The 15,985-nt window shown below is 38.9% G+C and overlaps 1 protein-coding gene across 4 annotated transcripts in view; it reads right to left on the bottom strand.

Annotated features, from left to right (window-relative positions):
• PPT2 (palmitoyl-protein thioesterase 2) overlaps window positions 1-15,985 on the bottom strand; it is a 77,640-nt gene that overhangs the window by 27,287 nt on the left and 34,368 nt on the right. For all 4 annotated transcript variants that reach the window (XM_070737699.1, XM_070737698.1, XM_070737700.1 and 1 more), the window contains one exon: window positions 9,780-9,925. The gene's annotated coding sequence lies outside the window, so the exon portion shown is untranslated. The remainder of the gene's footprint in view (window positions 1-9,779; window positions 9,926-15,985) is intronic.

Here is a 15,985-nt window from a genome sequence, read left to right as displayed (position 1 = left end):
CTTCGGTGGGAGTTTCATTGTTTTTCCATTTTTGAGCAAAGGCCAATCTCGCTACGGTCATTGGAGGTGGTTGATAGATTAAGAACCAATCCCACCTCCTCTCTACTCCCTTCCTCTTCCCTCCCTCCCCATCATTTATCTAGGGCCATGATAGTGAACATGTGGCACACAGAACCTCACCTACAAAAAGATATTGACAAAATTGAACGGGTCCAAAGACAGGCTACAAGAATGGTGGAAGGTCTTAAGCATAAAACGTATCAGGAAAGACTTAATGAACTCAATCTGTATAGTCTGGAGGACAGAAGGAAAAGGGGAGACATGATCGAAACATTTAAATATTATTATTATTATTATTATTATTATTATTAATAATAATAATAATAATAATAATAATAATAATAATAATTGGGTTTGTATGCCGCCCCTCTCCACAGACTCGGGGCGGCTAACAACAGTAATAAAACAGCATATAGCAATAATCCAATACTAAAAACAGTTAAAAACCCTTATTATAAAAACCAATCATACATACAGACATACCATGCATAAAATTGTAAAGGCCTAGGGGGTTAAATAAGGTTCAGGAGAGAAGTGTTTTCAATAGGAAAGTGAATACAAGAACAAGGGGACACAATCTGAAGTTAGTTGGGGGAAAGATCAAAAGCAACATGAGAAAATATTATTTTACTGAAAGATTAGTAGATCCTTGGAACAAACTTCCAGCAGACGTGGTTGGTAAATCCACAGTAACTGAATTTAAACATGCCTGGGATAAACATATATCCATCCTAAGATAAAAATACAGGAAATAGTATAAGGGCAGACTAGATGGATCATGAGGTCTTTTTCTGCCGTCAGTCTTCTATGTTTCTATGTTTCTAGAATCATAGAGCCGTTGCCCTAGCTCTGCTCCAGTGTGCATGTGTGTGCCAGCTAGTTGATTTTTGGCTCATTTTTTGCCTCCAAAGGACCTCTGGGTGTGTGTGGGGAGGGCATTTTTGCCCTCCCCAGCCTCCAAGAAAGCGTCTGGAGCCTGGGGAGAGTGAAAAACGGGCCTACCAGACTCACCGGAAGTCGAGAAATGAGGTGAGCAGGGGGGAGCGTGCACCCATATGCATGAGGTGGGGCACTGGGTGATTGAATTATGGGTGTGGCCACATGTGAATGCATGATAGCGTGTGCTTTTGGCACCTGAGGGGAAAAAGGTTCACCATCATTGATCTAGGGCTTTTTCTGTTGTATTTTGCATTTTTGTATTTATTTATTTATTTATTTATTTATTCATTCATTCATTCATTCATTTATTTATTATTTCTAGGCCACTCTTCTCCGCAGACTCAGGGCGGCTTACAAAACAAGAATAAATACAAAAGGAACATGCAAGAAACGGAAACATTAAAACTAATCTAAATCTACGGTAATCTGAAAACCCCAAATTTTAAAAAACAAATCATCCATGTTCATTCCTTTACAGTCATATATGTGGCTGAAGCAGGATGCCGATGCTCAACGGCCTCAAACCCACCAGCAGAGGTGAGTTTTTAAAGCCATACGAAAGGCCAGGAGGGAGTTGATTCCAAAGGGCCGGAGCTGCCACAGAGAAGATCCCGCCAGGCAGCATTGTTTAACAGACAGGACCTGGAGAAGGCCAATTCTGTGGGACCTGACCACTCACTGGGATTCATGAGGCAGGAGATAGTCTCATAAGTAACCTGGTCCTATATTATTATTATTATCATTATTATTATTATTACGTCAGTACAACACAGCAAACAAGATCACTATGCTGAATTTCGTATTTCATCACCAGTCGGGCGCTTCCCAAGCACCTAGGACTGCGTGATGTAGCTGCGAATTATGTTTGCTGATCCCAGTAAAGTGGCCTTTTGCAATTGACAGATGGAGATTTTGTCAATTCCAATGGTTTTCAAATGTCCGCTGAGATCCTTTGGTACTGCGCCCAGCGTGCCAAGTACCACTGGGACCACTTTCACTGGCTTATGCCAGAGTCGTTGCAGCTCGATTTTTAGATCTTCGTATTTCAATATTATTATTATTATTATTATTATTATTATTATTATTATTATTATTTAGATTTGTATGCTATATATTATTTATATAGTTTTATCTCTTTAACAATGCAAGCCACCTGGAGTTACTCCGTGGTGAAATGGGTGGCCTATAAATATAATTAAAAAATAAATCACAATCTTTTTGTCTTTGACTGGGAAGGGAAAAAAAGAAAGAGAATGAAGGATCGTTAAACCTATCAGGCACGAGTAATTAGGAAGCTCTACCCATTATCAATGTAAAATCAGAAATATAAAACAAAAGGGAAAAATTCTCATTGCCCCTGTGAATGAAACAATGCACAGTATATCTTCAAAACACATTCACTTTCAATGTTTTCTCTGATCACTCTCCCAGCAACTCAACCCAGATGATGCCATTTATTTTTTCAAATAGTGGCACCAGGATCAGTGTTCCCTCTAATTTTTTTTTTGGGGGGGGGGGGAAGTGTCCGAGCGGCAGTCCCTTCAGGACTGGGCGGCACAGGAATAATAAATAAATAAATAAATAAATAAATAAATAAATAAATAAATAAATAAATAAACAAACAAACAAACAAACAAACAAACAAATAAATAAATAAATAAATCAAAAAACCCACCCTGTTTTGCATCAGAGAATTTCAAAATAAAATACTGTACTGTTTGTCTATAACAGTGAGCTCATAATAGGGCAACACTATCAATTTCAAAATGCCACTTAAATAGTTGAGCTAGTTTCAAACTAGATTTTGATTTTCTTTCTCTCTTCCTTACTCCCATTCTTTTTCTTTCTCTTTTCCTTCCTCTCTTTTTTCTATCTGTTTCTCTCTCTTCCTCTCTTCATCTCTCTCCTTCCCTCTCACTCTTTCCCTCTCGGCTTCTGGGCAGGTTTGGAAAACTCTGAGTTGATGATGATTTTTAAGTGAGCGATTGCTCACTGCTCAGCTTAGAGGGAACTATGACCAGGATTCATACAAGCAGAAATGATTTGCCTTAGTCTACTCGACGTCCGTAAATGCAGGACGGATGTGAAAATGAACCCTGATCCGCTATTATTCCTCACCAGGCAGGAATTCCACTGACCTACTTTTACAAAAGCAGGCAGTGACCCTTGTAAATCAGCGCTGAAAAGCATGGATTGCGTCATCCAGGGGGAAAAAACAGTTTTCCAACTCAAAAGCCTAATCCAAGACCTGAATGCATCCCATTCATTTGACTCCATAAACAAACACATTCCAATTTGAGACTCTTCCAGATTTGGAAACTAAAATCTAGAGCTTGCAATATAACAAAGAATGAAGAATGAAGGTGTGGATGTTTAGAGAAAAGACAGCGATCTACGTTTTAGCCTCTTTTGGACTTCTGGTGGGAAACTGAATAAAAATGATCACATATGGATTTGATGACTAGAAAAACTAGAGATTGTTTTAAAATGGATGTTAATGTGTAATTTTAGACAGTGTGGGGGCCTAGAGGTGTAGATCCTCGCCTCACACTCAAGAAGCTTTCAATCCCAAACAGAGACATATATTTATCTATCAGGATGCAAAGCCCTTCCTGGCATCGGACCAGATTATCTCCGAGACCGCCTTCTGCTGCACGAATCCCAGTGACCGATTAGGTCCCACAGAGTTGGCCTTCTCCGGGTCCCGTCAACTAAACAATGTCGGTTGGCGGGCCCCAGGGGAAGAGCCTTCTCTGTGGCGGCCCCAACTCTCTGGAACCAACTCCCCCCAGAGATTAGAACTTCCCCCACCCTCCTTGCCTTTCGTAAACACCTCAAAACCCACCTTTGCCATCAGGCATGGAGGAACTGAGATATCTCCCCTGGGCCTATACAATTTATGTATGGTATGTTTGTAGGTATGTCTGCTTAAAAATGGGGTTTTTTAAATATTTTAAATTGTAAATTATTAGATTTGTTATGAACTGTTTTTTTCTGTTGTGAGCCTCCCCGAGTCTATGGAGAGGGGCGGCATACAAATCTAATAAATAAATAAAATAAATAAATAAAGGATGAGAATAAAATTAAAAAAATAATAGTTAAAGACCCAAGACTGTTTTAAGAAAGTTTGAATCTCGAAAAGTCTTGAAAATCTTTTTTCTATTAAGCAAAGGGAAAATATCTGCTGTGAACTCCACATAGATGTCAGGAAGGGCATCCGGGCAGCAAACGCTCAGCTTCATTCAGTCGCCCAAAACCTAACCCAATCCAAGGGGTTACAGGATCATGAAAAGAAAAGAAAAATCTGTAATTTTACCGTAAGAGTTGAATTTCATTTCTTATCTACAGTACTGCAAAAGGAGTCAGAAGTCATCCTTTTTTGGGTATCTTTCTTTCTACATTTTCCTTTCTTGATAATTCTTTTGTTATTTTTTACTTTGGCAGATTTAATAAAGCTATTGAGAAAAATAACTCAAACGGATGCTTGTAAAACCCAAGTTTAGGTATTATTATTATTATTATTATTATTATTATTATTATTATTATTATTATTATTATTATTATTATTATTATTGGATTTGTATGCCGCCCCTCTCCGGAGACTCGGGGAGCCTAACAGCAATAATAAGACAGTGTACAGTAGTAATCCAATACTAAAAATGATTAAAAACCCATTAATATAAAAAAACCAAACATACATACAGACATACCATGCATAAAATTGTAAAGGCCTAGGGGGAAAGAGCATCACAATTCCCCCATGCCTGGCGGCAGAGGTGGGTTTTAAGTAACTTACGAAAGGCAAGGAGGGTGGGGGCAATTCTAATCTCTGGGGGGAGTTGGTTCCAGAGGGCCGGGGCCGCCACAGAAAAGGCTCTTCCCCTGGGACCTGCCAAGCGGCATTGTTTAGTTGACGGGACCCGGAGAAGACCCACTCTGTGGGACCTAACTGGTCGCTGGGATTCGTGCAGCATTAGGCGGTCCCTGAGGTACCTGGTCATATCCACCTATGTTGATGTACCCCCAAAGAAACCTACAATCATTGATATAAAATATTTCTACCTTCTTGGAAATGGAATTCTTTTATTGGCCAAGTGTGATTGGACACACAAGAAATTTATCTTTGGTACATATGCTCTCAGTGTACATAAAAGAAAAGATACATTTGTCAAGAATCATGAGGTACAACACTTAATGATTGTCATAGGGTACAAATAAACAATCAGGAAACAAACAATATTAATAATAATCGTAAGGATACAACCAACAAGTTACAGTCATACAGTCATCAGTGGGAGGAGATAGATGATAGGAATGTTGAGAAGATTAATAGTAATGCAGTCCTAGTGAATAGTTTGACAATGATGAGGGAATTATTTCCTTAGCAGAGTGATGGCGTTTGGTAAAAAACTGTTCTTGTGTCTGGTTGTCTTAGTGTGCAGTGCTCTATCGTGTTGTTTTGAGGGTAGGAATTGAAACAATTTATGTCCAGGGCGCGAGAGGTCAGTAAATATTTTCACTGCCATCTTTTTGACTCGTGCAGTATACAAGTCCTCAATGGAAGACAGGTTGGCAATAAATACCAAGACAGGTTGGCAATAAATACCACAAAGGAGAAGGAGATGACAGGTTGCTGATTCAAAAGACTGACCTACTATATTATTAACTAGCCAGGATTTCTCTAGCTCAGCCTTCTGCAACTTTGTATGTCCACAAAGTTGCAGGTTTATTTAGATAAACCAGGTTTACACATTTAGCTAATGCTACACTGAAGGTTGCTTGGCATACAACCAGTATATTGGGTTTATGCAACAAAGTTCATTAATCACGGTTTATGGCCAAGCACAACATTGTGGCTTCCGGGCGAAGCATGACTTGACACAATATGTGAACTCAGTCAACTAACACTTATTCAATAAACGCTAGTTAAGCAAGCCTCCGTGGGCTGACTTTTGGGAAAATGCCAAGTAATAATCTCTGTCAGGTGATCCATGAATATTCAACCAAGCTATGCCTATCTTTTCTCAATATCTAGTTTCTCCCTAGAAAAACTCCAGGTGGATTTTAAGGCTCTTAAAACTACACTTTGAACTGACCTTCATAGCAACTGCATAAAATGGGTTAGGCAGAAAGAAATAGACAGAATGCAAATAGTCCTTGACTTACAACCACAATTGAACCCCACATTTATATTGCGAAGTGATACATTTGTTAAGCGAGCTTTGCCCCCTTCTATGACCTTGCTTGCCACAAATGTTGAGTGAATCATTGCAGTTGTTAAGTTAGAAACATGGTCGTTAAATTAATCTGGCTTCCCCGTTGATTCTGATTGTCAGAATGTCTTAAAAGGGGATGACATGACCCCACAACCCTGCAACCATCTTAAATATGAGTCAATTGCCATATATCTGAATTTTGATCATGTGAGTATGAGGATGCCACAACGGTTGTAAGTGTGAAAAATGGTGATTGTCAATTGATTGAAAAGACATTTGGCAGGGGACCAGATTACCTCCGGAACCGCCTTCTACCGCACGAATCCCAGCGGCCGATAAGGTCCCACAGAGTTGGCCTTCTCCAGGTCCCGTCGACCAAACAATGTTGTTTGGCGGGCCCCAGGGGAAGAGCCTTCTCTGTGGTGGCTCCGTCCCCCTGGAATCAACTCCCCCTGGAGATTAGAACGGCCCCCACCCTCCTTGTCTTTCGCAAATTACTCAAGACCCACCTATATCACCAGGCATGGGGGAACTGAGACACCTCCCCAAGGCTTTTATGTTTTATGTTTTGGTAGGTATGTGTTGCATGGTTTTTAATTGTTGGGGTTTTATATATCTTTCTCTTTTAATATTAGATTTGTTGCAATGTCTTATTGTCTTTTATTATTGTTGTGAGCCGTCCCGAGTCTTCGGAGAGGGGCGGCATACAAATCTAATAAATTATTATTATTATTATTATTATTATTATTATTATTATTATTATTATTATTTACTATGCTTTGGGCACACTTGCTAATCTCTGTTTGGCCAGAAAGGGGAATCTGTGTTACCTCGGAACCATGACTCATTTAGGCTTAGCAAGTTATTTGTAAAAAAAAAAAATATGTTTGGTTTGGTTCTGCAACCCAACAAGACCAACACAGACTTCAGAGGATAATCAGAACTGCAGAAAAGACAATTGCTGCCAACCTGCTTTCCATTGAGGACCTGTATACTGCACGAGTCAAAAAGAGGGATGTGAAAATATTTACTGACCCCTCGCATCTTGGACATAAATTGTTTCAATTCCTATCCTCAAAATGACACTATAGAGCACTGCACACCAAGACAACTAGACCCAAGAACAGTTTTTCCCGAACATTATCACTCTGCTAAACAAATAATTCTCTCAATACTGTCAAACTATTTACTAAGTCTGCACTACTATTGCTACCAGTTTTTTCTCATCATTCTTATCACCCATTTCCTCCCACTTATGACTGTATGACTGTAACTTGTTGCTTGTATCCTTAAGATTTTTATTAATATTGATTGTTTCTTCATTGCTTATTTGACCCCTTTGACAATCGTTAAGTGTTGTACCTCATGATTCTTGACAAATGTATCTTTTCTTTTAAGTACACTGAGAGCATATGCACCAAGACAAATTCCTTGTGTGTCCAATCACACTTAGCCAATAAAGAATTCTATTCTGTTCTGATCTGTTCTGTTCTATTCTATTCTATTATTCTCTTCTCCTCTCCTCTCCTCTATTCTATTCTATTCTATTCTATTATTCTCCTCCTCTCCTTTATTCTATTCTATTCTATGTAGGAGAGAATTTGCCCAAAATATGAAAGTAACGGTTGCAGGAGAATATCTTCAGAGGATGCTTGTCATACAAGTCAAGGTAATGGACAGGGATCACATGAATAAAATCTTATCATTATAAAAAACAGGGGGAAGACAAAATTTTGGTTGCAGATGTCATTTTGACTTTCTCAGCTGTTTTTCAGTTTTTCTGTTGTTTCAGCTACAAATTTTCACAGTTCCAGTCACAAAATGACTTCTGTGGACCTTACTTCATACTTAAGCGGTTAGTTAGAGGGGATGTGCATAAGTGCACTAACATGCCTAATTGTCCCTGTGCCTATATTTTTATTCTTGCATTCTTATTCTTGTTTAGGTTTGACAAGTTCTAATAAATAAAATAAATAAAAGAAAGGCAAGCTGAAATATAGAGAAATATAGAGAAACAACACCACACTGCCCCCACTCTCCCCGCCTTCCGCAATTGTTGGAAGACCCATTTGTGCTGTCAGGGTTTGGGCCATTAGATTCTAGCCCCCTGGCCGATGAATGAAATGTATGTTTGATTGTTTAGAAACATAGAAACATAGAAGTCTGACGGCAGAAAAAGACCTCATGGTCCATCTAGTATGCCCTTATACTATTTTCTGTATTTTATCTTAGGATGGATATATGTTTATCCCAGGCATGTTTAAATTCAGTTACTGTGGATTTACCAACCACGTCTGCTGGAAGTTTGTTCCAAGGATCTACTACTCTTTCAGTAAAATAATATTTTCTTATGTTGCTTTTGATCTTTCCCCCAACTAACTTCAGATTGTGTCCCCTTGTTCTTGTGTTCACTTTCCTATTAAAAACACTTCCCTCCTGGACCTTATTTAACCCTTTAATATATTTAAATGTTTCAATCATGTTTGAATGGGAGTGATTGATTTTTAAGGAACTTGGGTTTTAGATTAGTTAGTTTTAAATTTAAATTGGATTTAAGGTATTTTTAATTGTTTTTTTATATCTGAGTCTTCGAAGAGGGGCAGCATATAAATACAATAAAAAATAAAAATAAAAATAAAAATAAAAAATAAAAATAAAAATAAAAATAAAAATAATAAAAATAAATAATAATAATAAATAAATAAATAAATAAATAAATAAATAAAATAAGGAATAAAATAAATAAATAAAACACAAACACACACACATACATCTAAAATACAGGACTGACTTTCTGAGAGGTTGAACACACACACACAATCGAGAGAATTAAGACATAGAAACATAGACTCCATGGTCCATCTAGTCTGCCCTTATACTATTTCCTGTGTTTTATCTTAGGATGGATGTATGTTTATCCCAGGCATGTTTAAATTCAGTTACTGAGGATTTAACAACCACGTCTGCTGGAAGTTTGTTCCAAGCATCTACTACTCTTTCAGTAAAATAATATTTTATCACCTTGCTTCTGATCTTTCCTCCAACTAACTTCAGATTGTGCCCCTTGTTCTTGTGTTCACTTTCCTATTAAAAACACTTTCCCCCTGAACCTTATTTAACCCTTTAACATATTTAAATGTTCCGGATCATGTCTCCCCTTTCCCTTCTGTCCTCCAGACTATACAGATTGAGTTCATTAAGTCTTTCCTGATAAGTTTTATGCTTAAGACCTCCCACCAGAAGGTCTTAAGCATAAGACCTTCTGGTGGAAGGTCTTAAGACACACAGAGAGCTCTGGCTCAAAGTCAATGCTTAAAACAAGCCGACAGGCCTTGGGCTCATTCACACTAGGTCTCATTTCGATATAAACAATTCACGCTGAGCATGTTGGGAATACAGAATTACCTTGGAAGACCAAGCCTGTAATTTCCTGGAAGCACTAACCACACTAACAATTGTAGTGTTGACATGCTCTTACATGAAAGATCTGCATCTATGAGATGTCTCCAGTGGTGAAGACAGTATTTTCTGGGAGTTAAAAACACACCTAAGATAAAGTCTTACCTGCTCACACTTCTATTGGCAACTCCCACTTCTGGACGATGTGCTTGGAGAGACCTTGAGCTCTATGGCATGGTTCTGGCCAGGATGTTGGGATTAAGAAGGACTTCTCCTAGCTCCTCCCCTTTCCTTTCAAGCGACAGCAACACCTTTGGGTGGAGACAAGGAATTCCTGTTATCATTGATCAACACAAGACTTGACAAGCAACAGGCACCACCGATGGCTACAGAGGTTTTATACATTGTGATTTCAGATGAAGTGGAGATAAAGTGGGCTACATAGAAGGTCGAACAGCCTCTACAACCTCCATATCTTATTCAGTGGGTATCTCTATCACAGAAGAACAAAAATACCCACATTCAGTTATGGATCCATGAAAAGAAGTAGGGGAGACGTGATAGTGTTCCAATATCTCAGGGGTTGAGAAGAGGGAGTCAACCTATTCTCCAAAGCAGCTGAGGGCAGGACAAAGAAGCAATGGATGGAAACTAATCAAGGACAGAAGCAACTTAGAACTAAAAAGAAATTATCCTGAAAGATAATTTGTGGAATGGCTTGCCAGACGTTGTGAATGCTCCAATATTGGAAGTTTTTAAGAAGATGTTGGTTACCCATTTGTCTGAAGTAGTGTAGAGTTTCCTGCCTAAGCAGGGGGATGGACTAGAAGACCTCCAAGGTCCCTTCCAATTATATTGTTGCTGTTGTTGCTATTATTGTTGTTGTTGTTGTTGTTGTTGTTTTGTTTGTTTGTTTATTAGATTTGTATGCCGACCCTTTCTGAAAACTTGGGATGGCTTACAGCATATAATATAAAACAATAAATACAAAGACAAATCTAATTAATTAAAACTACATAACCTAAAACCCCAATATATTAAAAATCAATCATACAACTTCAGATCACAGCCATACATCACATTTATTGGCCAGGAGGCCAAGACCTAATTGCCCCAAGCCTGGCAACATAAGTGAGTCTCAAGACTCTTGCAAAAGGCAAGGAGGGTGGGGGCAGTGCAAATATCTGGGGCGAGCTGATTCCAGAAGGCCGGGGCCTCCACAGAGAAGGCTCTTTTCCTGGGACCCAACAAACGATATTGTCTAGTTGACGGGACCTGGAGAAGGCCGACTCTGTGGGACCTAACCAGTCGCTGAGATTCATATGGCAGAAGGCGGTCTTGCAAGTAATCTGGCCCGATGCCATGTCGGGCTTTGTAGGTCATTACCAACACTTTGAATTGTGTCCAGAAACCAATCAGCAACCAATGCAGTCCGCGGAGTGTTGGAGAAACATGGGCATGTTGTTGTTGTTGTTATTACTGTTATTATTGTTATTATGACTCAGTGAAGAGAAGCATAGAAAGAGAATATTCTCTGAAAAACCATTGGTCCAGTCAGTCCAGAACCAATCTGAAACAGCGCCACCAATTCCTAAGTCATGCAGATAGCCCAGGAAGTAACCATAGTTGGTGGTATTGAAAGCCACCAAGAGTTGTAAACAGATCAAGACGAGAGAACTTTCTCCATTCAAGTCTCCACAACCCTCATCCAAGAACATACCAACGCCCTTCCAATTCCATACATGTTACTTACAATAGTTTGTTTCAAACTTTCAACAGCATTTTCTAATGCTACAACGGTCATTAGTGTGAAAAATGGTCGTAAGCCACTTTAGAAAAAGTGACTTACGACCATTTTTCACACTAATGACCGTTGCAGCATTCCCATGGATACGTGAACCAAAATTCAGAGGCTTGGCAACTGTGACCTTTGGTCATGTGAGCTCCTTTTGAAACCTTCTGACAAGCAAAGTTGATGGGGAAGCCAGATTCGCTTAAGGACCACATTACCAGCTTCACAACTGCAGTAATTGTGTAAAATAATGCAGTTGGGGAAAAGGAATCCTCAATCTGAGTATTGCATTGGCAGTTCTGTGTTAGCAAAAACTTCAGAAGAAAAGGATTTAGGGGTAGTGATTTCTGACAGTCTCACAATGGGTGGACAGTGCAGTCAGGCGGTAGGGAAAGCAAGTAGGATGCTTGGCTGCATAGCTAGAGGTATAACAAGCAGGAAGAGGGAGATTATGATCCCGCTATATAGAGGGCTGGTGAGACCACATTTGGAATACTGTGTCCAGTTCTGGAGACCTCACCTACAAAAAGATATTGACAAAATTGAACGGGTCCAAAGACGGGCTACAAAAATGGTGAAAGGTCTTAAGCATAAAACGTATCATGAAAGACTTAATGAACTTAATGAATCATGAAAGACTTAATGAACTTAATGAATCTGTATAGTGTGGAAGACAGAAGGAAAAGGGGGGACATGATCAAAACATTTAAATATGTTAAGGGGTTAAATAAGGTTCAGGAGGGAAGTGTTTGTAATAGGAAAGTGAATACAAGAACAAGGGGACACAATCTGAAGTTAGTTGGGGGAAAGATCAAAAGCAACATGAGAAAATATTATTTCACTGAAAGAGTAGCAGATGCTTGGAACAAACTTCCAGCAGACATGGTTGGTAAATCCACAGTAACTGAATTTAAACATGCCTGGGATAAACATATATCCATTGTAAGATAAAATACAGGTTGGTAAATCCACAGTAACTGAATTTAACCATGCCTGGGATAAACATACAGTACATATCCATTGTAAGATAAAATACTGTACAGGAAATAGTATAAGGGCAGACTAGATGGACCATGAGGTCTTTTTCTGCCATCAGTCTTCTATGTTTCTATGTTTCTATATGTTTATCTCAGGCATGTTTAAGACCCATTAACCTTTACTAAAAGAGAGCTAGAGACTGGATGATCGTTATTTATCTGCTCCACATTCAGGAAGGGCTTCCAAAAGAGAAGGAGCCACTGCCAAAGTCTTGATTGAGGTTCTACAATTTCCAAAAAAATCTGTAAAAATTATCCCCTCCGACTACCCAGAGAAATCACATGACACATGGAGGCACCCCACAGGGGGCAAAGGTCATTCTAAGAGGACGCTCCATTCACTTTCTCAGAAGTCACGAGCCAAAATGAATCCCAGATAACTTGACAAGATAACGTCCTTCTCACAGATAAATTCCAGATAACTTGGCAAGATAGCATCATTCCAGCCATTAAATGGTCATTAAATGAATCTGGATTCGCCCACTGTTTGTTGGGAACCGGCCGGGAAAGTAATAAATGGCAATTATATGTCTGTGGCAAAAGTGCAACAGATTTAGAACTGGTTGCAAGTTAATGTTTTTTCCAGTGCTGTTGTAACTTGGAACAGTCACTAAATGATTGTACAGCTGTAAGTCGAGGACCACCTTTATAGAAAAGGCTACCAAAGTCTATGTTAATTTCATGTTTAAATTCAGTTACTGTGGATTTACCAACCACATCTGTTGGAAGTTTGTTCCAAGGATCTACTACTCTTTCAGTCAAATAATATTTTCTCACGTTGCTTTTGATCTTTCCCCCAACTAACTTCAGATTGTGTCCCCTTGTTCTTGTGTTCACTTTCCTATTAAAAACACTTCCCTCCTGAACCTTATTTTACCCTTTAACATATTTAAATGTTTCAATCATGTCCCCCCTTTTCCTTCTGTCCTCCAGATTATACAGATTGAGTTTTAACGTGAGACTGTTGGTTGTAAATGTGAAACATGATCATAAGTCATTTTTTAAAAGTGATATTGTACCTTCGAATGGACACTAAATGAACTGTTGTAAGTTGAGGACTATCTGCCCTGTAGGTACATAGCCTAGAAGCCATTGGAATTTGGTGGCTAAGAAATTCAATAAATAAAAGGTAACTTTTTTTATCATCTACAATTCTTGACGTCTTTATAGATTCCAAGCAAAGCCCTATTTTATTGCAGTTTATCAGAGGAAATCCTAGTTCCCCGTGTTCCCAAATCTTTTGCTACAGATTCTGTGGTCTGAGGCTCAGACGGACCTACAAAACATCTGGAAAAATCCCAGTTGTTTATTCCTACTACCATATGTTACCTGTAACATTTTGAATATGACAGCCTAAGGGTTTGGAATCATATTTCTCATTCCTGCAAGCCTATTTTGTTCCAAGCATGCAAACGTGTTTAAAAATAAATGCAAGAAAACCACATTTTTATTCACAAATGAACCTGGAGAGATTTTTTCCCCAACCCATTGGGAAATCAGATCTATTATGAGATTATAGAGGGTTTTTTAAGTGTGGTAAGGGGAAAAAAACTTTACATAAGTTAAATGATAGATTTAGTTATACCAAACTGGATTAAAACAATTTCCGGTCGTGTGTTATACCTTAAAGTTCAGAGAACATGCCATTCCCTGTTCACCTAAGGGGAAAAACAAAACTCCAAGGTGAATATGCAGAGAACAACTAGTTCCTATGAACCAATTAGTGTGCAGCAGCAGCCAAAAAAGCTATTACAATCCTGGTTTAGAAAGAGGTATAGAATCAAGATCACCTGAAGTATTAGTACTGCTTTATAGAGCCCTTAGTAAGAGCACACCAATTTTGGTCACCATGCTACAAAAAAGATGTCTGGACTTTGGAAGAAACATAGAAGATTGAGGGCAGAAAAAGACCTCATGATCCATCTAGTCTGCCCTTATACTATTTCCTGTATTTTTATCTTAGGATGGATATAAGTTTATCCCAGGCATCTTTAAATTCAGTTACTGTGGATTTATCAACCATGTCTGCTGGAAGTTTGTTCCAAGCATCTACTACTCTTTCAGTAAAATAATATTTTCTCACCTTGCTTCTGATCTTTCCCCCAACTAACCTCAGATTTCCCCCCCTTATTCTTGTGTTCACTTTCCTATTAAAAACACTTCTCTCCTGAACCTTATTTAATCCTTTAACGCATTTAAATGTTTCGATCATGCCCCCCCCCTTTCCCTTCTGTCCTCCAGACTATACAAATTGCGTTCATTTAGTCTTTCCTGATAAGTTTTATGCTTAAGACCTTCCACCATTTTTGTAGCCCGTTTTTGGACCCATTCAATTTTATCCATTTTGTAGGTGAGGTCTCCAGAACTGGACACAGTATTCCAAATGTGGTCTCACCAACGCTCTATACAACAGGACCACATTCTCCCTCCTCCTACTTGTTATACCTCTAGCTATGCAGCCAAGCATTCTACTTGCTTTCCCTTCCACCTGACCACACTGCTCATCCATTTTGAGACTGTCAGAAATCACTATCCCTAAATCCTTCTCTTCTGAAGTTTTTGCTAACACAGAACTGCCAATACAAGAAGTTCAGAAAAAGAGCAACTAAGATGACCAATGGCTTGGAGATATGAAGAACAGCTGTAGGATTTGGGTTTGGCTAGTTTAGAGAAAATAAAAATTAGAGGTGATGACAGGATAGCAGTCTTTCTGTATGTGGAGAGACTGCCACAAAGAAGAGAGGGTCAAATTATTCTCCAAAGCACCAGAGGACAGGACAAGAAACAATGGCTGGAAACTAATCAAAGAGAGAAGAAACTAATCAAAGGATTTCAAGCTGGCTGAAGTGTAGACATCAGAGAGTTATTATTAATGGCAAGTATTCTGAGCAGAGACAGGTTACAAGCGGTGTGCCACAAGGGTCTGTTCTGGGTCCTATTCTTTTAAATATATTTGTGAGTGACATAGGGGAAGGTTTGGTAGGGAAGGTTTGCCTATTTGCCGATGACTCTAAAGTGTGCAATAGGGTTGATATTCCTGGAGGGGTCTGTAATATGGTAAATGATTTAGCTTTACTAGATAAATGGTCAAAGCAATGGAAACTGCAGTTTAATGTTTCCAAATGTAAAATAATGCACTTGGGGAAAAGGAATCCTCAATCTGAGTATTGCATTGGCAGTTCTGAGTTAGCAAAAACTTCAGAAGAAAAGGATTTAGGGGTAGTGATTTCTGACAGTCTCAAAATGGGTGAGCAGTGTGGTCGGGCAGTAGGAAAAGCAAGTAGGATGCTTGGCTGCATAGCTAGAGGTATAACAAGCAGGAAGAGGGAGATTGTGATCCCCTTATATAGAGCGCTGGTGAGACCACATTTGGAATACTGTGTTCAGTTCTGGAGATCTCACCTACAAAAAGATATTGACAAAATTGAACTGGTCCAAAGATGGGCTACAAGAATGGTGGAAGGTCTTAAGCATAAAACGTATCAGGAAAGACTTAATGAACTCAATCTGTATAGTCTGGAGCAGTGTTTTTCAACCAGTGT

This window comes from Erythrolamprus reginae, chromosome 2, assembly GCF_031021105.1.
Source record: "Erythrolamprus reginae isolate rEryReg1 chromosome 2, rEryReg1.hap1, whole genome shotgun sequence".
NCBI lineage: Eukaryota > Metazoa > Chordata > Lepidosauria > Squamata > Dipsadidae > Erythrolamprus > Erythrolamprus reginae.
Note: the sequence above shows the minus strand (reverse complement) of the source record. Positions and strands in the feature narration are given on the sequence as shown.